General features: G+C 46.0%; 1 protein-coding gene across 5 annotated transcripts in view; it reads right to left on the bottom strand.

The window, feature by feature from the left end:
• LOC135391314 (uncharacterized) overlaps positions 1–25,077 on the bottom strand; it is a 128,805-nt gene that overhangs the window by 42,938 nt on the left and 60,790 nt on the right. For 2 of the 5 annotated variants that reach the window (XM_064621549.1, XM_064621548.1), the window contains exon 2: positions 22,427–22,494. The exons of 2 other annotated variants lie outside the window; for them this stretch is intronic. The gene's annotated coding sequence lies outside the window, so the exon portion shown is untranslated. Of the gene's footprint in view, positions 1–1,503; positions 1,839–22,426; positions 22,495–25,077 lie in introns of those variants that run through there. One more of the 5 variants, XM_064621550.1, reaches the window with a different exon arrangement.

Here is a 25,077-nt window from a genome sequence, read left to right as displayed (position 1 = left end):
AATATCCATGCCCCCGTATATCACCTAAAGAGTTCCATCACAATTCCAGGACCTATTGGGGAAACCTATTCAGGATTCCTTTGCCGGTTCTCTTTCAGTTCGTCTCTTAGTGTGCCGCTCCGCAGACCTCCTTGCGGCTTCCCTTCCAGGAGCCATACATTCATTTCGAAGAGTGATTCTAAATCTATGATGTCCGAGCTACGCAACCCGTAATCCTGATAAACCACGGAACCCCGATGGTAGAGAGATGCTGCAAAGCCCGCGGCTATCTCCATTCAGCGTTGAAGGTGTTCATCGAAATAACTAGCAAGAACACGGATGAGATATCCCTAGCCACACTCATTAGAGGCCAGAGGCGGTTATCAGCAAGAGAAGCCACCGCCCAGTATACAACAGGGAGAGACACGCTCGAATGCTGCAGGTTTCACCGGATACGAGCTGCGAAAACAGACGTCCGTGTCGTGTCCCACCCTGGACGATCGCAGGTTGCAAAAGCTATACTCTGCTCGTGCAGCTAGGACCCGAGTCAGCAATGTGAAGCCATGAACCCTTCGACATCAATGGTGCAGTTACCAGTAGGTAACTACCAGGTACCAGGACTGTTTTCCTTATATCACTAGCCCCGATACACCAAAACAGCTTTCCTGACATCGTCGTGGACTGACTGCTCTTTGATTTTTGCTCACTGTCCGGGCCATAACACTCATTAACGATTGCAGGAGCACGGGTTTCTTTTTTACGTTTTAATTTCTTGTTGTTAGCGTAAGTTTTCCCGCATCTTGAACCCGTGGGGACTAACTACCCAACATTTTTTTCGTTTTCATCAAATCAAGTCAAATCAAATCATCTACAGGGTTCCTGTTTTCGAACAGCATCATGAACTCTTTGGGGACTATATTCTCCCATGCAGTCCAGCGCCACCGAACAAGCGGGATATGCTGAATGGCATTATGTCGACATGCTATAACGTCCATTCTGAATGCGCCAGGCATCTAGCAGATGGTGTTTTGCTGCTTTATGGCACAAGAGCAACTAAAGGCAACTGTGGATTCTGTGCCCTCATGTATTACCGTAGTACGTACTTGACCCTGTATGCCTATAAACGTGGGCACAATGTCCACGAAATGGTGTAAGGATTGCAACGATGACCTCCTGCAATAACATCGTTTTACAGATGATGCATACTGTCGAAGGTATACTCTTTGTTCTGCTGTTGTCCTTTTTACGCGATAGATATTACTGTGTCTCCAGTATCTCCTAAACATAATATAACTATTTAGGTCGACTTTAACAAGCTAGTCTTGCGCGCACTAGTTTGGAAATCATTCGAATACTCGACCACGGAGACGTAACAAAGAGGAAGAAGCGGGAATAAATATATGCTTGTCGTAAACTAGATGAACGAAAAAAACTTCCAACTGGACAGAGCCCCATCCACTGTCCCACAACTGACTGAAAAGAGAGCGAAGGAAGCACAGAAATATACCTCACCAGTGAACTCACCCAAATCGCAGAGTCAGCTCGTCAATCGAGTGCTATCCTCTCTGTCATCAAGCACGGTTCAAAAACACGCAACCGAAGGCTCCGCTTCAAAGCACATTCAACTCAACGGCACGGGAGAAAAAAACTATTCCAAATTTTCCCACGATTGACGGATCTTGCGCATTCCAGAAGTCCACAGGGCACACACTCTCCAAAGCCACCCACAAAGTTCAGTATCGAAACACTATGATCTCCTTTCTTTTTTCCTAAAAAGTTAACCACACGAAGACTTCCACACGCACGGAAAAAAAATGGTTTCCCCGCGTCCAGCGACCTGCTACACAACAGGATCTGGCCGCAACTGAAGCAGACGACCGCGAATGCAGTTCGTCTGCGAAGCGGTTCCCTCCTCTCTCGCTCTCATTCGTTTGGGGATACCGAAACTCGCTCTCGCATTGGCCTGTAATAACTCGCACTAGCAGAATCCATTTTTAAACGTTGGGGTGAGGGTAGGTCAAGGGCCAACGGACCTGTTTTGTATTGTATGAACGCGTTCTTGGCGCTCATTTTTTTCTCCTTTGCCGTCTGCGTGCCGGCAGGTCCACGTACGGCATTCTATGAGACGCCGGCTTCAACCAGTTCAAAGGGCAATATGGACGATACAATGTTCTCTTGCATCACGAGACAGAGGCGTTTAGAAGGGAGTCCTATATTTGCCGCTAACCTTCATGGCGATCTGACCGTAACGTGCTGCTCACTGCTCACCTAAGTTTCGAGTTTCCGTTTTTGCGACTGTTATTCTGTATCCTCTTATCCGTTCCCGTTTCGTTATGTTCAATCTTCCTAGTTCTCACGCGTAATAACGCGTAGAGAATGCGATGGCAGGATGTTCATCGGTTCTATTGAGGAGAGAATAGAAAGGTAACACCTGCAGAGAACACGCATTCCCTCGGGGTCCTACTAGCAACGCAAACTGGTTGGGGTACTTTATACGATGTGCTTGTGATGCACGCGTTGGCCTAAGAATAGTAGCGGAGCAAGCAAATACTTAAATACGAATTCGACACATTATTTACTCGAAGTATATTTCGAGAGAGGTGTGCAAATAGTAACAATACAAATGCTCAAGAACTCAATAAACGGTAGCCCGCCATATACTTTGTTATAGCTACTATTTTTCTTTGTGAGTGTGCACCGTAGAATATGATAAGCAATAACCTCGTCTAGTCTCAGCCGTGTAACCAATGAGTTGCGATAACAGCTCTAGCGATCCCATGTTTCGTCGTGCGCTGAAATCTCAACACACGACAGACAGTGCACCTCGCGTGGGATGAGGTGGGGGGTGTCCAGGTAGCTTGCCGTTGTTGGCCGCACTCAAGTAGGATGAGGTGCCCAAGCAATATACAGCATGGCAGCAAATCGCAATATAAACATCGACCAAGAGTTTAGCCAGATCAACGCAGTCATCAGTTCAATAGTGGCAGTTGTTGTGTTTGTCCTTCTGTGTTTCTTGACCTCAACACAGTCAACAAGACGGGAAAGGCATGCACGGGTGAACGAAAGTAGCAACTCATATCCGCCGAATGGCGCCGGGTCCCGCGTTATCATTCGAAGCCATCGAATCAAATCTGTAGCAAAGCAAGCGATGCCGGTAATACTAGCCGTTTTAGAGGATAAAGCGCGCAAACATTTAAATTTAGTTCCTTCTTGCGAATTCCAGATATTTCGTTCGGATTAGCGTCGACGCGTAACGTCCACAGCTGCGCCTGAATCCCCACGGAGATAGCTGCTTAAATTCGACCAGAACGTTGCGTTATCGCCGCTTTATCGTCGCGAGCAAATGCGGAAATGCTAATTATTTAATTTCCCTCTTTAGTCTCGTTTCTCTGCCATGGACGCAAGGGTCAAACAAGTGATAAGGCCCGGCAATGCCTCTGGTCAGTGTTTACCAGATAGGGTTTAATGACCGGTTCGGGTGGCCGCGTTATCAGTGCAGGTATCGTTTAAAGGCGACCGAAAACCAAGGTCGTCCGCTGCGTTGCCGCGACCAGTATTACGAGTCAAAACATGGGTGTATTGGACGAAGTATGCTTCGTGGTCCATCTTTGACGACATATGATGTATCCGACCGGTTATTTGCAAATGCTGCAAAATGGCAATATTTGCGGTTTTTTTTTTCATTCCACTGAGCGCCGCGAAGCAACTGTGGCAAGCCGGTGGTAGGATTCGAACCCACTACCTCCCAGTATTTAGCACGGTGTTGGTTACCACAAAGGCGCGGATGGCTGCACCCTACTCGGCCATGCCGCTGATAATATTCGTGACAAACATTCGAAACTTCCAGACGAACTGTCTGCGGGGTGCATTCTTCCTGTCAACTAAGGGCGGAAGAGCTTGCTCGAGAGAGCTCCAGAGTGTGCGGTATCCTGTCCTCCTTTATGGTCTTACATTGTCCCACAGAATACTACACTGCAGCCTAACCACTAGGCTCATACTATAGGCTCGCCCAAATGCCCCACTTGCGCTGTTGAAGCGATATTCAACATCTTCTCCTCGACTGTCACAGATTCGACACCCCTCGAGCCACGCTCAGACGACGCCTACCCGAGCTGCGGTCCACAGACTTTTCTCTGGCCACTCTGCTCGGCCCAGTACGACATCCCACACAGCGGTCTGTGATCAAAGCAGTTCTGACTTTCCTGAGCGATACAGGTCTGATGCACAGCCTGTATCGCGCCATCTCATTTTCTAGTGGCCCACTCTCACCCTCAACGCATTAACCTCATCTTTTTTTTAAAGTAATCTTTTTCTGTAAACTATCTCATCTTTCTTTCACCGTTTGTTATTTCATCCTTTATTTCCTACTTCTTCTCTTTTCTTTTTGTTTATTTTATTCCTCTTTTATTTATTTTTCGTTTTTCTTTGCAGAATAGCAAGTCGACGTCCCGTTTGGCTGACCTTTCCTCCCATTTCCCCCCCGCCTTTGTTCTAATAAATATCCCCCCCCCCCCCAAATGTGAATGAGTGAAAACAGATGAATTTCTCCTTAGGGTACTTGTTGACAGCATGATTAGTATGCATGTACGTATACACGTCCATCCGTCTATGGCATAGTATATTCTAGATGTGTGACAAATAAATAAATTTGTAAACGGTATCATTTCTTTGAGCATGAGGATGTGTTAGGGCAGGGACAGGACCAGACTCAACAAATTTGTTTCGCGCTAATAATCTGGCACAGTAAACCAGAAAGTAGTTTCATAAATAAGCTGCTCCAAGACAATTTTCTATTTATAGCTTCTTACGCTCTAAGGAAAGAAAACGGAATGCAAGAAGCGCTACTCTTAAAACAAGTTTCAGGAACATGCTACGTCCCCACACATTCATAAAGTATATTTTACGTTTATTGCCTTTTCAGACGCAGCCCGAAACGTGAAGTATCTTTTTCCTCCACTGAATATGTCCATAACGATTACAGAACAGAGACCACTTGAGACAAATACATAAATTGCCGTAGTTATTTATTACTAGGGCCCGGATCTTAGGCATATGCCTATAAATGCCTAAGAGTGCCTAAACGCGACACTTTCCAGTTTGCCTGCCTTTTTCTACATCTCATTCCAAACTTGCCTTTTTTTAACCTTGCCCTCTTTGTCCACCTCTTCTTGCTTGTAATGTGTAGTTACACACAAAAACTAATTGTAATGGTAATGTGTTCGACAGGTACAAGGATTGTCTGCCTGTATGTGTGGCGACGTGTTGCACGTGCCGCGGGGTAGGACTGCGGATAATATCGACCACCTGGAGTTCGTGTGTCGGAGATTTCCGGCACAAGAAATAAGAACAAGGTTGCTGCTAACTACGAAATATGGCAGTCATCGAAAGAGCCAGACGCCAGGCCAAAAGCCAGTTTGTCCCTTTGTACGTAGCAGCCTCAGAACAATTACTTTCCATCGTGCTAACTATGTTCCAACTCTCCGTGCGACACGCCGCTCGTGCAGCAAAGCGTGATTTTGGCCTCCGACGACCGCGGTAGAGCATGGTAGAAGCGTCGTGCAAGTGTGCCATATTAGGTACGTGCTCAATGGTATATTTTCTCTCTCTTTTCCTTTTTTTTTCTTTTTGTTCACGACTGTGCGTTGCTTTCATGCAAGTAACTGAAGACACTTTGGATAGCTAGAAGATGTTTAGGTAGAAGATAGGATTAAAACACGCATCCGTTCGTGGCGTTTCCTTCGTGGTTGGCCGAGTTATATCGCTATAACGAATCACGTTTTCAGTATACCGAAAACATGATTCGTTATAGCGCACTTTAAGGACAATGAGCGGCTAAGGTATCAGTGTATAAGTGCTACCATCTTGGGAATGGCCGCCATCTATAGAAGTATTATTATTATGATGATGATTGCAGAGGAAAAAAATATGGAGCTGTGAGCCCGGTTACCGCGGGACAAGCTACCCAGATCATCTAGCAGAGAGAGAAAAAAAGGAAGAAAGAAAAAACGAGGAGTTGAAGCTTGTGTAAGTATCATATTATTTCAACGAGCTCAAGCACAGGGGGGTGTGACGTGGGGATCTCATCCGGCATCTCATATAGTGAAAAGCTTTACGAGAGAGTCAGTTTACATCCTCAGGATAATGTGCTTATTTTCTTTTTACTGTTTTTTTTTCTTAAATGTCAGTCCATGTCGGGCCTTTAAAGTGCCAAAAATACCGGGCCCTATTTATTACACGATAAAAAAAGTACCGTTTGAAAGACGCCAAGGTTAAAGCGGACAGTGATCATTCGTTAAGCCAGACGAAACGGACGACAGACGGATGTTCAGGGAGCCGTCGCGGAAAAGTTAGTGGAGCAGAGCGGGCACAAGGTACGGACATACGATGTGCTTTGCCCGTGCAGACAGTCGTACACGATGCATACGGACAGGAATTCGCTTTCTGGTCGGACTTTTCGGAGGCCTCACGAAAACGAGACTGCTTCTTTTTCTTCTTTTTTTTTTTTTATTCTATTCGTTGTACCAGAATATGTCCTACTTTTCGGAAATCAGCGAGCGTGTAAGGGATGTCTTTTCGTTGCCATCTTCTTTTGCTGACTTCTTTTGTTGGGGAGAGGACGCAAAGAGATTCTCAAGCGTAATATGTGTCTAACAGAAAGGAATGTCCGAGAAAGACTCTTTTCTACCGCGCTGAAGGTTTGTGGGCAACATGGTGAGCAGCTCGTTATGACGGAATGGCGTTATAAACCGGTTTCTAGATCTTTTGTCGAGAATCTGACAAAGCTGATCATTGCCCGTTGTGAAGAAAGACAACAACTCACAGGTGAAGCCGGTGGCATAGCATGTTCCACCACTGAGGTGGAGTACCTTAACCCTGGCTATTGTGAAACAAACGTTTCAAACGTCATTTTGAAAATGCTGCGGTCCTTTTCGCTTTTATTTTCTGCTTGTTATAGCGATGTATTGCTGACACTACTGGTACACACATGTGGCGACCAATAAAATATAAGTAAAGTAATGTACATACTCAGTCGCCGTTGTCCTGGAAGCGACTTTGACTCAACTAGGTCTTGGGTTGTTGGGCAGCGCGAGTGGCTCTGCTGCAAGCACTGTCGAGTTTCTTGCAAGCAATGGTGGATTTAGCTTACCATGCTTTCGTCACTTTTCGTATTTTACATACAGGTACACTCTTCACTGGTACCAGATTGCATCAGTGATACTATCTCGAAATCACCGCGTTCCCCTGCCCAACTGTTTACAGGCATTTAACCGACGTGTAAAGTGATTTAAAGTAAAAGACATTTAAAGTCCAGAAGACTACACGTACACGGTCTACGCTGAACATTTTACGAAACGTGTCTGGCATTGTATTCGAACAGCCAGGTAATTCGCCCGTCTGGCCGCACGGCTGTGCCCTATATCTCCCTCAGGTGGATTGCCCGGGTACCTATTCCAAGGTCAGCCAACAATTTGCAACCGTTTTCCAGCGTCTTCTTCTTCTCACACTTATTTCTCTTTCTCAATTTACACCAGACTATTCTGAGCGTTTCCTGACCTAGATTAGGGATCACGTAATCGTAGTATATACGAAAGAAGTCTTTGTATTCTGCCGCTTGGGTAAATGGTCCGCTCGTTTGGCTCGCGATTCGGGGCGGTCCACGCTTCTATATTGCGCTTTGTCTCGAGGGGCGAGCATTCTCGTCCGCTGGTAAAATGCTGACGAGAGCGTGCTCAACGTGCCAATACGCCGTTATGGGCGCGGTTCTGGCCTGATTGAGGCTCAAAGCACGACCTACTATACATAGACACACGGACATTCGCAAGGTTCCCAGCACAGGGGGTAGTAGTTCCAGCACTCGTTGCTACGCGAAGGACTTGGTGCTACGTTTCGTCTACTCGTACTCACGTGACTAGCTAAACCGAAACCATGAGTGCGCCAATGATTTTGGACGAAGAAAAAGGTTCACTGCCAGAGCCGCCCAGAGATATAAAGAACGCCGGCTCAATGCATCCTCTTCTTGCATCCACGTGCACAGATAATGTCTGCACAATGTCGGGATTGGTCGGGACGTCGTCTGCTTCAGACAATCGCCGCAGACGATTTGTGGCTAGTGTGGACGCACATTTCCCCAGGGCGTCAGTCGTGACGTTGCCCACATACGTGAGGCCGACAACGGCAAGCCCTTTCACCATCACCACCACCACCACCGTGGCTGCCCATGCGGCTCATAGTGGCTCGTCTGACACTCGTGATTGGTGGACTTCGTATTGACTACGTCACGTTCTTTGAACTATCAGGCATTTGTCAAGGTGGCGTGGCAGGGAAGATAGCATGCAGCAAACAAACCATGCTTGCCATGATATGATACCGTCCAGACACTTTCCTCTCCCAAACTGATGTCAAGCAGTGCCACTAGTGGTCACTGTCGTAATTACCCGATTAGCTACGAACCGCATATGAGCATCCAGTTTCGGTTTGACCATGGGCTGCGACACCTTTGCTCACATCAGAAGGTGTGCCAGCGACACTGGCGTCACTAGGGGAGTGCGGTCCGCACCCGCTGACGCAAGGGAAGGGCGTGACGTACGCGCCGCACCAGTACCTCTCTTTCTCTGCGAGGACATGAGACCTCTGCGAACAAGCGATTTTTATTCTCCCTCTGGAAGGATGTATTGTTAAATATCGCGTATACCGTCTCGTATGGAAAGGTATCCATTAGGGGGGAGGGGGGGACGCAAAGAGCTCCAACACCGGGTGACGCGTACCCTAGTGACGCCACTGGGTAAGGATAATTGCGGACTGTCTTGAGGTACCATAAAACGTAATCAGCGAGTTTTGACTCGAATCAGTGGCTTGGATGCTCGGAAGAACAAAAAGAGCAAGGTAGTGACAGTAACATCATGACTGTGAAGCCGCTGCCTACATACCGCAATTTTAAATAATAGGATGCGAGTTTAGTTGAAAGATTTTGCACCCTAACTGTGACCATCGTAAGAAAGCATGTGGCAGTGTTTACTTAGCACTAGTTCTGTGTCTGGACTGGCCCTTTAATAAAAGTGTAGACAGAGCCAGGTATTGACAGAGAAGGGCATGAGTATCCAGAGAACCGAATGTGACGGAAATCAGATCAGCTTTCACTTGTGGGAAAATGGAAAGCAGAAACAAAAAGTCGGAAAGAACTACATAAGAAACGTTGAGATCCAGATGGACCTTGCACTTGAGGCAAGCAGAGTGTCCCGATAAATGAAAAGACAAAAGGGCAAAACTCGATTCCAAAAGAACCAGGTTACCTTTCACAACGAGTGAAAGAAGGAAAAGGAAATGTTGCAAGCAGCAAAGAAACTTTTTTTTATGAACCTTCATTAGGCCAATGGCAATATAAATAAAAATTAATCAAAATTCAAGGTGCACAAAAACAGGATGTTGTATCATCAACCTACAGGATAGCTGAGCTGGGATCAACTTACAGGATCCTGTCTATGGGCTACGTACGGAGCAACGCAGCCGAGAGAAAAACCACAACTATTAAAGGGTACTCTACAAAAGCTCGATGAAGAGAGAGAGAGAGTAAGGGTGAAATATTGCGAGCTATGACGGAGGTAGCACGGGATAAAGTTTGAGTAAAGTGCTCGGAGAAATGGGTAGAGCAATCGACGCTCAGAAGACGCTTTCAAGAGCGACGTACAGTGTAATTTTCGATCTGCTCCAGACAAATAAACGAGCCAACAAACACTAAAAAAAATCCAGCGTAGAAAATGCTGAATAGGTTGGAACAGGCTGAAACTTTGCAAGTTTTACAAAGCAGTTCAAGGGCCGGCTGCAAGCATGTACTTGACGAACCTGTAATATGCCGCAGAACGTTGCGTGCACATCCTGCGTCTTCATCCTGCATTACATAGGACTGTCTCCGCAAGGAACGCCACCTGGCAGCGTTGCAATGTACACACAACAGCCTTTGAATGTCGGTCAGTGACACGCGCAGGTGCCTCGCTGGAAAAAAGAAAGCCCTTTTCCCAGCATTCATTACTACAAAGACATCTGGAGACTGATGACTGATATGGCCATGCGTCTTCTCTTGGCAGCCCATATACACGACGACAACAAAAAGAAAACCTGCACGAGGGAGCGAAAGTATGCCGTCAGGACTGCATGTGAAAACAGAAACGAAACGAAAAGAACGTCGTCGGATTGTTCCGGTGTATATTGATTGATTCATGATTGACCAATCAACTGCAGACTTCCTGCACGTGCTTCCCGCGTTCGCTTTATGGCGGCGTATAGGAGAAATTCGTTGCCTTGAGAGGTACTTGCATTAAGTAATTCGTTCCAAACACTTTATGCGGATGACTCGCTTGGTGTGATTTGAAGTGATTCGCTTGATGTGTCCGCGGGCAGCGTCAGTGAAAACAAAAATAACAGATATTATTTGCATTTGGTGTACTTCCACGCCTGTCTGAGTGGTTGATTTTGGTGTGTGTGTGTTTTTTTTTAGTTCCGTGTTTGCGCCACCAAGCAACTATGGCTATGAATAGCGTACAGACGTGGACTGGTGGAGAGAGGACAGCAGGAAGGCGTGGGGGACAGGGGAGTTTGTGTTCGTAAATTGGGTTTGGCACATTTTCTACGCGGCGCGAATGGAGATTGACTTATACAAAAAAAAAGAAACAAAAAAAAAGATTGAAGAAACGAAAAGAGCCATACATCGCAAGATAAGGCTCATAGTTCGTATTTCTCGTAGTAGTGGTAGGATTCCCACATTCAAAGGAAATGGAGGACATTCGCTTGGAGATCTTCCAGAGACCTTATGGAAAACTCCGGGCGAGCCCCGAACAAAATTCCCACTGTAACACACACACACGCAACGCCATTCGTATCGACTGTCCTTTGCAACGCCGTCATTGAAGCCTTTGTATTCATGTCAATTCGCCCGCCGCAGACAACCTACTTGTTACAAACAACTACTTGTACTTGACTCGAACAAAGCTCACCCACACGCCTTAGCTGGCGTGGTGCTTGTGTGGAACATTTTCCCTTCGCGCGTGTTGAATACAGCATAGCGGAGGTACAATCAACTAACCGCTAACTGCTAAAGTGGAGCGATTCTTTTTTGTTTCGTTTGCACTGCATTCAACGTGCAGACTGTGCCAAGGCGACTCGAAAGCTTTTTTATCTCCTCACAGCTGGCTTGCTAAAGCAGCGGAACAATGTCGCGTATATTCCGTATCGGGTCTGCATCGCAGCTGAGGGTTTACGAACTGATGGGCATCAGATCACAGTTTTGCATATCTTAACCACGGAGAATCCAAAGTATGCGGACGCATGTAAGAGGATTATCAAAAGCTCGTGTATAGGAAACACGGAGGTATACCGCCATCGCCCTTCGAGGGTTTGTATACGTCGGATGCTTGGTAAAAGGCCATCGACATGGCACTTCGACGTACGTCCATAACGAAGGCTGCGGAAGTTTTGCGAAAACAGTACGTGCTGGATCACAGTAGATACAAAAAGGAATCGGAGTTGCGTGTGTACCATGCATTGTTACAAATAAGAGGGAAGGGGAAGTGAAAGAAAAAAGGTTAAGCTGAAAAGCGGTGGGTGGGGCTTCCTTGTTTTAAAATGATATTCCAAGTCCAACGTGCTCTGAACCGAATCCCTTCCCTTCTATATTTTTACAAGCTGCTGCCTGCAGCTTTGGACGTCCCACATTGTACTTTGTCACAATGTGAAATAAAGTTTCAAATTCAAAATTCAATTTATTAAGACGTCTATACATCCTAAAGGCAGAACTTCACCGCATAGCACGCTCAACCGACCGACCAACCAACCAGTATGTGTAAAGTGCTACAGAAAAGGCGTGTGTTTCCCATTTTTAGCACTCTTTAACAATCACAGGACAGGACGATGTCCTTCCGAATGTTAATTGACTTACAGCGTGTTCTGAGGAGAAGTTTTGTTTTTAGAGTGTAGGGGTGGCCGCATGGTAGCAAACATAGATAGATATAGAAAAGAAAGAAAAAATGGAGAAGTAGTAGGTCGCGTCGGTGCGACCAGCTGCAAACAGCAACAGCGAGCGTTCAACCGTGATTAAATTAATTTTTGTAAAGTTTTGGTTAACGAGTTTTGGTTGCTCAGTGAGCAGCACTCATTGAGGTACAATTTGATCAGACCGCCAAGTTGTCTTTGGGAGACTACCACTGACGTCAACGGTATGGTCCAAGTGTCTCTCTTTGTCGCTGAGGCCTGTTACAGCCGAAATTATATACTATTATATACTTATATATATATTATATACTATTAGTGAACACTTTCACTGTTTGATATCGGTTGCTATGTTCTGATGCCCCAGCGAATGGATGTAAGGTTAGAGTGACTATGAACCCTTTCCATGGGCCGTACTATAGTCTTTACAATATGAACGTACCGTCGACTGCATGTTACGCCGCACGTACAAAAAGTCTTGAGCACGATGCTAAACGCGCAACTTAACAAGGACAAAGAACATACGATACGACAGAGCGCTATGTTTGGCCAGTATGATAAACATTCGTCAGGTGAGGTGAATAACAGGATACGGGCTTCAAATCAGCTTCTGAGGGCCTCATCCTACTACACATGCATAAGTGCTACAACCGGGACATTTTACTTCACACGGTTTAATCTTACTTCCGAGCGATTCGTCAATACTCGAAAATTCAAGATCGGGGGTGCGGAGTGTTAAGGGTCCGTCTTCTGCCCATTTGCTTGGTACTTCGAAAACGCGCAAGTTACCCTGCATAAACCCCTGGTTTCCCTGAGTCAACGAAAGTACCTTTAGATAAAAAGTAAATGACAAGCCCGCGAGATAAGGTAAAAAAGTACCTTTTAAAAAGTACTTAAGTCAAAGTATTTTTCGCAAGTAACACGTACAACAGGCACTTTGTATACGTTCACGTGCCTATACGCCGGGAATAAATTGTGTCTTAGACGTCTACCATGAGCACGAGTGCTTCAGCGCATCAGTCATCCCTCTTATCGTGCTTACACGCTAATTCAACCATCCATAACGCATATGAATTTAAAAATAATTAAACAATCGGGGATTCCTACAGAGCTGGAAACGATGACCGTCCACATTCGTAACCGAAGTAAAAGAAACAGCCTTTACCTTACGTTAGGCCGAAAGAGGATTAGAGGAGGCACTACTGAACTCACATTTTACGGGGCGAGTACAGACCTGAGACCTTGACAGACACAACGCCCAGCTTGTGGTGTTCAGCCGTCTGGAAACGATGGATCATACGGGAGCGGCCCTCTTTATGGCACGTACTTCTCCCAGTGCATGTTCAAGATAAACGTGTTTCGTTTGGCTTAAGAGTCTACATGGGAGTGGCAGGTTTATCAGTTCGGATGAAGTATTCGGCAGTTTTATGGCGAGTACGGTTTCAGACCTGCTGGTGGTCTTCTGTTACCATGGAAGGAACGAGTAGGAATATCTTCCAACAAGCGTACATCGAATGGGATGCAACGGTTCAGAGGCCTTTGGGTTCTGTACGAATGTAGCATGCACGAACATTCGTTGCAACCCCCCCCCCCCCCCGTGTAGGTTGGGAAAAAGTCACCTGTCCAAACCGTTGCGGAGAAGGATTTCATGGAACGAAGAACACATTGTGAAGACAACAACTACTACCTGCATGGCGATGGGATGAGGTGTTTCTCCGCATGATGCTACAGTCGCATCGATCCATTTGACCTGTATACGTTACGATCTGTACAACCCACAAAAACAACGGCGTCTTGAGGAGGGTATTAGGGCGCAAAAAAACAAAGTACTACAACAAGAAATACTGATAGTGGCGATGTACGAGTAAATTTGTAGCACCTGTCCTGTCGTCGTCTTCTTCTTCACTCTGTCCCTCTTCCCAGTGCTAGTTCATCATGCAAGACCGACACCAACATGCCCGGGTTTTTTACATGGATGTATTGCCACAACCACTAGTCGCGGGGAGTAAATTTTAGGGTCAGGGACTATAGAATGAGAAGTACTAATACGAAGTATAAAGTACAAACGTAATTACTCCTCTTTTCTTAGAGTGTACATCCGAATCCTTGGTATGACATGATGCCCTCATGGCCAAAATGCAAGTTCTCAAGGGCATAAAAGTCGCAGTGTGAGCCCAGCCAGTGTAAAGGAGACAAGTGTCCCTTACAAATTCCACGAAGAAAAGTAGTGTGTGACGGTGCTGCGTGATACACTAGGGCAGAGGCCTAGCACTGATCCCAACCATTTGGAAGCGCAGCCATTCGATTCGGTAGGATAAAGGGCGACTATAGGGTTCCACTGCACCACCAATGCTCATGTGACAGGGGATTCAACACATTTGAGAGGTAACCCCATTAATAAAGCGAAAAGCTTGTCTCTGAAGCACAATCTTCGAGCTGTCTATAGCCTTGTTTCAGCTAGCTTGTTCTAGTTTGTTATATGACGTGCCTGTCACGGTTCGAATCAGAAAAAGTTCGCTAGAAACGAATTTTTTCGAACAGTCCGACTAGAAGTGGAGCTGAAGCCTATCTTATGACTCGACAAATCGCCACGTATTGTTGTTTTGTTACAAATATGATGGCTCGAGTTTAGCTGCATGGGAGCTATATGATGATTTGAGAATGTATACTAGCCAGATGGAAGCACTGAAAAATTACACGAGCGCCACCTTTTGGGGTCTGCTGGTGCCGCAGGAAGACACAAACAACGTTGCACAAACCATACTCATTTTCCGATGCATTGTGTGCATTTATACCAATCAATTTTCAAGCTTTCTATTTCAAATTTCAGAATCTATACGAATAACAATGTTCTTAACTTTGGATTAGAAAAGATATCTTTAAACATTGCGAACATCGGTGAATATGCAACCTACGAAACATGTATCAAAAGTTGAATGTTCAAAGCCAAGCTGCAACCCTACGTAATCTCCCTAAAACAAATTGTGAGTGTATTTAATAGTGTCGATGTCGGAACCATGACATGTATGAGGTCGAGAACATGTCATTCCTACCTGAGTGGAACACAGTCCACGTACTTAACAATACGGCGTTAACAGCTCAACGAACCGTGGCCATGCACTGCAAGTCGCCTCTAAAAACGAAGACGACCCACAGGACGAACGTGTCTTTGTCGAATCGCGCACCAATTAAAAAGAAGGCGGAGCATAATTACGCGTCACGGATGACGCTGTCATTCGCCGCCTAATCAGGAAGCAGTTCGACGACTCTTCACAGACGCATTGAGAAGAAGGAACGAAGACGTCTGTACGATTCTCAGATAGCAGACGACACAAAAAAAGACGTTCACTTCCTGTCGTGGGGGCGGAAGTAGTGATGGCGATGACGATAGCTAGAGCTGAAATACCACCGCGTTCGAAAAGAGCGAGAAAGCTACTCGCGCGCACGTATTTGTCTGCTCCAGTGTTTTTGCTTGTTCTTTTTTTCCCGGTAGACAAAGGAAACAGTAAAAGTGAAGCGGAAGCCGCGCGTGGGTGGTCGTTAAGCCTATATCTAATAGGCCCCTCGCACAGTGTTTGACACGTGCCCGTCGTTAGCGCGGCGGCATGACTGTAAGCGACAGAAAGGGGAACTAAAGTGCAAAAAAATTCTCCTCGCGTAATGAAAGATGCCGTTACCTTGACATGAATACAAAGGGAACGGGATTGATCCGTTGTGTCGCTCGTGATTTATTAGCGAAAGAAACTGAGATTTACTTTTCTTTCGGAGTAGGCCTCGGATTGGTCGCCTCAAAACCGATCTCCCGCGATGATTGGCCAAATCGTTTGCGGAGACCAATGACCTTCTTTTTGCGGAGACCAATGTAGGCCTTCTTGAGGACGATAGGGAGACGGTTTTTTGTGACCCATACAACACCACCTAGATAGAGAAAGCAGGGTGTGGCACCGAAACCGAACCGAAAACAGTACCCGAACAGTTATTTTTGCCTGAACCGAACTCGAACCGAAATTTTCGTGACACTGATGAACCCGAACCGGAGCAGAACCGGAAGAAATAATAGCGGCAACTGGTTCGCGACAAAACGGTTCAGACATAAAAGAAGTCAGCACAAGAGTGCAAGTGCCTCTCAATCCCCGAGCGATGACACGTTGCTCTCCATATCACGGATTTTTCGCCCAGCAGTGAAACGAAGACGTATAGTAAGCATGCTTTCAGCATCTTTTTAACACGAAGAAGGGCAGTTGTCCTTGTGAGCGCCGCGGCTAGCGCCCCAGGCACGCGCTGCGAGGCCTGCTCTTCAGAGAGGGAGCGCCACGCGGAATGAATGAAGCAGGAATGGAGTAGGCCCGTTGTGTGCCTCCATAGGACGAATATGGATTAAGCAAGCGCCCAACATTTCATTAAACAAGCCAGAAACATGAGAAGTGGAGAAGGAGTTTACGCATAACGTTGCCTGCTTGATTGGTCGAGGTTTGAAAAGTAAATGTAGTTCCGCTTACTGGTAATGCAATTGTGTCGTGACACGGGTTGCCCTTGAATTGTGAATTGACTGGTCCACTGCTGGTGGGCTCGGACAGAGCAAGGCTGGGAGACATTTTCGACATGCTTCAGTACGGTTTCCGATGCGAATGCAGTGTGCCGGCAAGTACCATCGTCTATATGTAAAATGCTGCCCATCTTATTAGGCTTCCTGAAGTGTATCTTGCTGGCACTGTGCGTGTGAAAAAAAAAAAAAAAAGAACGGAGAGAGACAGAGAGAGAGATTTTCGGAAGAGAAAGTAGCCGGACTACACGGCTTCATCAGCGTGGATGCTATTTGGAAGTGTTCATCCATTTCTCCTTTCTCTCGCTACAGGGAGTACCTGACCACTAAAAACGTCAATACAGACAACGGCAGTAAGCTATAATAAGCTATGCAAATCCTGATAAAAGCAGTTTTATGTGAGATATAAAATGGAAACATTGAACCGGTTCGGTGCTGCGAACCGGTTTGCGAACCAGTTCGATTTTTGGTGTGGCTGAACCGGAACGAAATCCAAGCAACCAGAACCCGAACCCGAACTGAACCAGTATTTTTGGCGGTTCGATACCCTGAGAGAAAACCTGCTTACTCGTCGACGTGACGTAACAGCTAAGAGTCAGCCAGTCAGGACCGTGTTTTCAACGGCGGTAGCCAATCACGAACGTGCTTTCAGCGGTTGTAGCCATGGAGACGAACCACCGTCGTCTGCGAGTAGTGACTGAACGTCCCCGAGTACTAAATGGGAAATCTTTAAAATAAAACGCAAAACGGACCCATACCTTTCTCAAGACTGATTTGATTTTCTGGAAAACGTGTTGGACTTTTTGTCTGCAAATTTAGGTCTACAGGTTCCAAGTTCGTTGCAATCATTTGCGAGTTCTTGAATTCGCAGAACGGCGAATCGCAGTAGCAGACGAATTCTGACCTTATATGTCCACGTAGCGAAGGAGGGAGAGGAGGCAATAAGCAGGCCTTCGGTATCTAGGTGGCGTAGACCCAACCGAGACAAAAAGAAAAAAGAAAGATGTCTAGTGATTTGTGAAGATACCTTGTCACCAGGGCCCGATTGCACGAACGGTCAGGCAATTCCTCAGTGCTGCCCTTGGTAGCTTCGGTAGTGCATTCTGCACACATGTCTGTCCTCGACGCTTCACTTTCTTAGAGCACTGGCAAAGCTACCGAAGGCAGCGCCGAGGAATTGTCTCAATGTTTTTGTGCAAGTGGGCCCAGGTATAGGCGAGTAAAGGAGGAAACGTTGTATTTGATATTTTCGTGGACGCGTGGAGGGGAAAAGTAGCGGTATTCCCCGGAGCGAGGGCTACCCCATGACGGAAGCATGAAATTCATTTTTTGTAGGCGGGGAAGTCCGTTCATGAAGTAACCTATACCGTTAGAAGGTTTAAAAGAATGCACTGCTAAATGCGAGGCTAGCTTAAAACCATTATGCTAATGGATATCATCGCGAGAATTGGGCCATGATGGATTGCTGGTTTGTGAGCCTCACACCTGTAGTTTTTGTATTCCATATGGTCTCCCATGTATAAAAGAGGTGCGTCGAGTTGTTGCTGTCTGTAAAAAGAAAAAAGAAAGCAAGGGAATTTCTACGGTGGCATGGAACACCATTATTCTGGTCCTCTTTTGACAATGTAAAGGAGTTAAAGCTCAGCTCCGCCGATTTTCGACTGCGACAGAATGGAGCCATGCTTGGGCTGTGCGTTCGTTTCCGCACAGGGAGCATACATGTGAAAAATTTTCACCCATTTGTTTGTAGTTTTTAAGAAACAAATTTTTAAATTTTTCTGGCACGGCGGTCCTGTGGTCGGCAAACCCTGACCAATCCCGGCTTCGTCCTGGCTTAGCCGCGCTCGTGGCTTGGCTAATGCCAAATCGTCGATGCGATGGCGGAGATCAATGGGCGAAGGTGAATGTTTTGGGTGTGTTCCGTGATATTTGCTGTCGTTAATAGCCTCAAAGATAGTTTTGCCGGTCTTCTTTAACAAGCCTTACAGGATGGCCTCGTTGTGCAACGACGGCCGTCGTGAGCGGACATTCTGTGCTTCATGCTACCAACAAGACCTAACACCTAACGTGTGACGTACACTTACGCATTCTCAACAGCTTTGGCAGCGCACTATGCGCGGACTTGCTGCGCGTGCAGAAAGCACCACCAAAGCTATTGAGAACGAGAACGTGCTCGAAGACGAAGTATTCCTTATAAGAAACATAATAAAACGGTGCGGTGGTCCCCGATAGCTCGTGACAGCTGTTTCAGCACGATACAGCGGCCATGACGGAGTGTAAACACAAACTGGTTGCCAGGCAGAGCTGGCTAGGTGTGGCTATCCAATCCGCGCAGTTCCAAGTATGACGTCACAAGTGGAACCGCCGCCCGGTAGTTTTTCTCAAATTTCTCACGAAGGAGTCTGGAAATTTGGAAAGCAATGTGCGTTTATGAATGAAGTTAGGACGACGGTTCTGAATATCACAACGTCTTCATACTTTCGGAACAGCAGCGGAGCTGCACTCCAACAAGAGGGGTGCAGCTCTGGCTGCCCTTGTGAATTTTATTGCGCAGTGTTCTTTAGAATCCGTTTACTAGGTGGTTTCGGTTTAAGTTTAGTTTTGTGTGCACTGTCGGTGTGTGAGTCTATGTTGTGATTGTTGCCGCTGTAGCGTATATCTTTGGCGTTGCGTATGTCGTTGATGTTGAGCACATATTGGCATTGCCTTGTATAAAATTGTGGACCCGCCAGCACATTCTGGTGTTGCAGTATAGCGGAGCCCGTGCGTTTTGGTATGGCTTGCGAAAGTGACGTCGACGTTACTTGGTTCTTTTTTTCTTAGTTGCAGAATTGGTCCGTGGCCAAATTCCTATCTCTCCATCCCTTTTTTTTTTTCGACTTGTCAACGTATCATTTTGGTCCTGGTGAAACTGGCCCACCCAATGTCCTGCGTGACCTTCATTAGAAGCCCAGAGTTCCCCCCTTTTTTTTGTCAGTCGAGAACCCATCTAATCTATTAGGATTGAACAACCTCCCAAGCAGCACAATGTACTGAAAGTCGAGTGCAATAGGGGTGGACGGTATGTGTCTTATCGATGTTCTTTAGTTTTACGAGTGTGTTCAAGGCCTTCCACCTACCCGTCCACCCCTATTGCACTCGACTTTCAGTACATTGTGCTGCTTGGGCTAGCCCATAAACCTTTTAACCTGATATCAGCAGCAAAGCATCTAATCAAACATCCATTCATCTACTTTGCTTCCTTACGCTCGAACTTGCTCTGCTGTGTAACACTGAACCAAAAGTGCTCCTCCACGGTGCTTCCCACGAACGACAACGTTCCCGTACGCGTTCGCCAACAGGCAAAGTTACAGACAAAGCCTAGGAGTGCTACTTGGTCGTTGGGTCAACTCATCGTTGCAGCGCCTGACCATCGAAGCTCTTGGACATTTCCTTACGGCCACAGGACTGACCTCTCGTTTTAGCTCCTTTTAGCTAGCTGCTATAACAACCCCTGAAGTAGAACGTCTCGTATTTTATGAAAAGCTTCAAAAAGAAAAAGAACACAAATATATATATATATATATATATCTGCGCTCATAGAATCTGATACCGTATGGATGAGGAAGTTCCGGGAGCTACCTACTGCGTGGACAGACTGCAGACCGGAAGCCAGCTGACCAGCACGCGACAATGACTCTTTGTCTCCAAGCTTATACTTAAAGGGCACTTTTTTTTCTTTCTTTTTTGTCCGAGGCGCGCATTTCGGGCCGAGTCTTTCTCACCTGTTATCCATCAGGGAGCTCGCGTGCGTTTTATTGCTTCCCGCCTGTGTACAAACACATGGAGATGGAATGAAAAATGCCGGGTAAGATATGAAAAAAAGAGAGCTAGAGGTCGTCGCGGCGGCTTTATGAATGCTCCTTCACGGTATTGGCGTCGAGTTGGGGCCGGTGACTTCCGCTGCGACGCGGTCCCGGAATTCTCGAGTGACCCTATATAATTCGCAAAGGGTGAGACGCTGCAGAGCGCCGCAAGGTCGCCGACCGCAAGGTTCGTGAAGAAGAAGAAAAAAAAAAAAAAGCACTCACATCGGGTGTAATCCCGGTGGGAGGAAAGTATAGTCCTCGGGTTGAATTCAGTTTCGTTTTCCGACTGTTGTTTGGGCGATGTTGCGGTAAAATGAAACGCAGGATATCTACCTCAGCGCAGACTTTTTTGTTCCGGCAATGATCGGCTGCTCTTGGCGTGCATGCTTTCTTCTTCTTCGTCTTTTTTATTCATTCACTTTATCTATTTGTTCGTTGACCTCGGAAATTTGATTCTCAAATCCACACAATCTTCACTGTCTTATATGATGTCAGGGTGTCTACAAAATTGCAGCCTTCAGTAAATTCCCTGACGTTTCCAGGTTTTCATTGACTATGTCGAGCGGATTCCCTGACCAAAGCAAAAGGGAGCTTGGTGCCTGCTGCTACGTTTTCATACAGATATCTCGAAAAACACATTATTTATTGAGTATTAGTGAGGCTGCCCTACACTCTTTGAAATGATGGTGGTGGTGCTGGTGAATGGGCTCGCCGTTGTCGGCCTCACAGAGGTGGGCGACGTCACGACTGACGCCCTAGGGGGATGTGCGTCCTGGGCCGACTTCTAAGGGAACTGTGCCGATATATGTCTGAAAGCGTCTGAGGAAAACCCAGGAAAACCCAGGAAAATGAACTTCACAGCATAGCACGCTCCTAGCCAACCATCGTCTCGAATGATATCGTTATCTGGTTTGGTTGAAAACGGGAGGCGTACGCTTTTTTTTTTGTGACAATTATGAACAGCATAAGCGTCATAAAAAGGTGTACGCCTCCCGTTTTCAACAAATCAGGGCAGAAAACGATATCATTCGAGACGATGGTTGGCTAGGAGCGTGCTATGCGGTGAAGTTCATTTTTAAGAGTGTACTTTTCTGCATCAGAGCTCGTAGTATTGACTACTCGTGGTAAACGCGGCTGCGGCGTGGCAGCTCAACCACTGATCTGCACTCGCGATTCGCTGCACGTCGTCACGGCACTTGTCCGCAATTTCCCCTGATTTCAGATGCTTTTTGTCAAATTTCCTGACAATTCTCGGTTTTCCACAGGTTGGTAGGCATAGCCCAGGATATGGGTCACGGAAAGAAGATTCTATAGAAAACACGACAGCATTGTAGGGCAAACGAAGCGCTGGGTTGCACTAGCAGTTTTGCACTAGCTCCGAAAGCCGCATTCGAAAGCCACATTCTGTGCGTGGTCTTCGTAAACCGAGGCATTAAACATGTTAGTATATACTTCTAACCCCAGCGGATCATAAAGGCTGACAGTTGAGGCGGTGACAAACACAATATTCCCAGACGCACCAGATAATGAGGTCTCGAACGCGAAACCCACAACTCCACTCAACCATTCATTCAGCTATAAGAGAATAATTGCAGCCGAGTAGCACAAGTATAGTTCCCATTGCATTGGCGAATAATATAGAACAAAGATTTTTGAACCGGAGCCCTTGTTTTTTGTTTTCTTTAAGTAACTGCGAAATAACTGAGTTACTTGTACTTTAACTTAGCTAGTTTCTATTTGTGCAGAGTAACTGTACCTGTAACATAGTGACTTTATTCGTGTAGTAACGGTAACTCTAACTCGTTACCTTCTCGAGTAACTTTTCCCCAAGACTGCGCTGAACAGTAGTCTACTCTACATTACGAACGATGTCGTAGATCTGACAGCTGCCCATCGACATGATGTGTTCCACTCTCTGACATCAACGCTCAAGACTGTCAGAGAGTACTCCTTATTTTAGAAACGCAGAAACGTGTTCTCTACTGTCTGGGCATTCGGAATAGCCAGCCAGCCTCTCCACGCGCTTTCTGCCCTTAACCAACCGTGAAGTACCAGCACGAAACGAAAAATGACTTACCCCTTTTAGACAATAGGCATCACGTATGGGTGAATTCACAACAACTCGGTAGACGGCAGTGTACTCACCTGGAATGAAAAAAAAAAAAAGATACGTTAATTATAAAACAGTAAGTGAACTAGAGATGTGTATGGTGTTAGAAAACCCATACGAAATAATTGCAGCAGGCGGACAGAACACTTATAACGGAGGAGAAAATATCTGTTTATCTACAATTTAGCATTTACACTGTTAGACGTAGTTATATGTTAAGCGAGACTGAAAATTATCAATTCTTGCGGTATCGACATAATGGCAAGCATGTAGAGATGATAAGATTTGAGGAGAAACTAATATCGCAACTGCGCAACGAAAAGAAGAAAAATTAAAAATGAGACGGACGTTGAGACTGTCGGGACGTTTCGTGTAGCATATTGCACTATAGCATTCGATTCACGCATCTTTTTCGCTATCGTGACACGCCCTATCTGGTTTGCCCGCACAGAACGACCCATGAGGCTGGATTCAATGTAATGTAAGGAATAAGCTGAAACTGATTTGCTGCTCCTGATGGCTACGTAGCCGACACGTGCGAAGTTGGCGGCAACTTCGACACAGCGTTGCCGGTACAGTTTTAATTTTAATTTTCTAAAACGCTACGAATACAACTGAGAAGAAAAATTGTGACCTCATGCTACATTTTCTGAGATTGCACCTCTTTCGCTTTACAATATCTTTAAATGCGAACCCCACCAAACACCAGCAGAAAGACGAAACGAATCGCCACCCGATCGGCAATATATCGGAACACCTTCGCAAACCGTTACAGCTCGAAAACAATCCGTGACACGAAGTTTGGTCTGTGTGGTCATCCGTTCGTTGCTCCACTTGATGCCAGCGAAGAAGAAAAAAAGCCCGGACAACCGAGAGATTCGTTCGAGGGCCTTTTACGCCAAGACGGCTATCGCACCATCATTGACCGACTCCGTCTCTGCATTATGACCTCAATATTGCAAAGAATGCACTCGACGGAATTGCGTCGACAGAAGAGCTGTCTGCATATCACCTGCCAACAAAGAGCGAATTGACTGTGAATGCTGATTTCAAATATGAAGCAGTGAGTGCTATAAAGCTGCAGATGACTCAATAAGTCGATTTATAGGTACATGCGGCCGCCTTTCATCAAACAGAAGTGTTCAACATAGGCTGTTTACGCTTGTGTGTGTTCGATAATCTGTTCTTCCCTCTCTTGCTGTTGAATTTGGATGGGATAGAACGGGTTATCTGCCAACACACCAGAGCAAGGTTGGACTGCAAGGCCCATGCTTTCTATTCCAATACATGGACATATTACTTGTTCTTGATGGATATTATAATAGCAATATAATAAAATCTGTGATTTCGAATCGTATCTAACATTCATATTTCTATGTAATATGCGAGTAATAGCAATATTGCCTTCATACATGTGACGTGGATTGCAAGGCACGAAAAAGCAGAAATACAAACATTTTGTGTAATATAATGAAAATCGTGGATGAAACGAATGAGTAACACTTTATGAGATTGTAGCTATGCGAGTACGCTGATTTTCTACACTACTGATACAGTATCAGTATCTAAGTTCAGTGGTACTATAGCCGCTCAGCAGCTCACCGTAAGTATCACACGTCATAGAACATTACAATGCGTGCCGCTACTTCCTAATTCTTAATACTAAATATTATACTGCAATTACTTGTACTTCAATACGGATACAAATACAACAGACACAACATGCGACGCAAGTATTCAGATATATTACAGAAAAATAATATTACAGTGCAAAACGATTACTTCCCACGTCTGTCAAGTGGAACTGAATAGCCGTTCCCGTTTCGGTTTTTCCCCTGAGGTCATGCGACGGCATTCCAGTTCCGCTGAACATGTTTAGTTCTTTATGTCCCCCCCCCCCCCCCACCCCGGGTGGCGTGTGTCTACATCTACAATGCATGCCTCTGATGCGTGCCTCACCTGTCACGTGTGCGTGTGTGTGGTCCATCCGTTTCATTTCCATCTCACTCACACAAAATTGACGGCATCTTTGTTGGGCACTGTGCCAAATGCGTTTGAATGCGATATCTTTATGGCCATCGTAAAGGTGTAAATTTTTGAAGAAAATGCCACTAAATTTGTATTTAAAGGCTTTTGATGTCTCGCAAAAACGTTTCTTTATTCATTTCATTTCTGCATCGCTACTGCGGCGGTTGCGCAATTTCAATGTAACCGCAAAACACAGTCGGGCAATCACGTGGTAGTGGCAGTGTCACGTGGTCCTACAAAGACACGCACGGACGTACACGATGTTTGGCGCTATAGACGACCCTCTGTTCACAAACATGTGACGTCACGAGAAGACCGGTTCGAGGTTATATTTTGCTGTGGAGGGCATGAAGAGGAAAAAATGCGTTGGCTGATAGACTGATAAAGCTGATAGTGCCCACCAGCATGCTTTGCACGGCGACGAAACGTATCGATGACGTAGGGGCTCAGGTCGTCTAAAAAGGTGTCGCTTTAGCATATTGTTGGGGAGGGTAGGAGTTTCACGAGTCACCAGCGACTGGTTTCTACCATGAGTGAGGGGTGAGGGGCGAAGATGTATCTTCTTCCTCACAATATCCAATATGCAGTGG

Source organism: Ornithodoros turicata, chromosome 4 (assembly GCF_037126465.1).
Source record: "Ornithodoros turicata isolate Travis chromosome 4, ASM3712646v1, whole genome shotgun sequence".
Classification (NCBI taxonomy): Eukaryota; Metazoa; Arthropoda; class Arachnida; order Ixodida; family Argasidae; genus Ornithodoros; species Ornithodoros turicata.
Note: the sequence above shows the minus strand (reverse complement) of the source record. Positions and strands in the feature narration are given on the sequence as shown.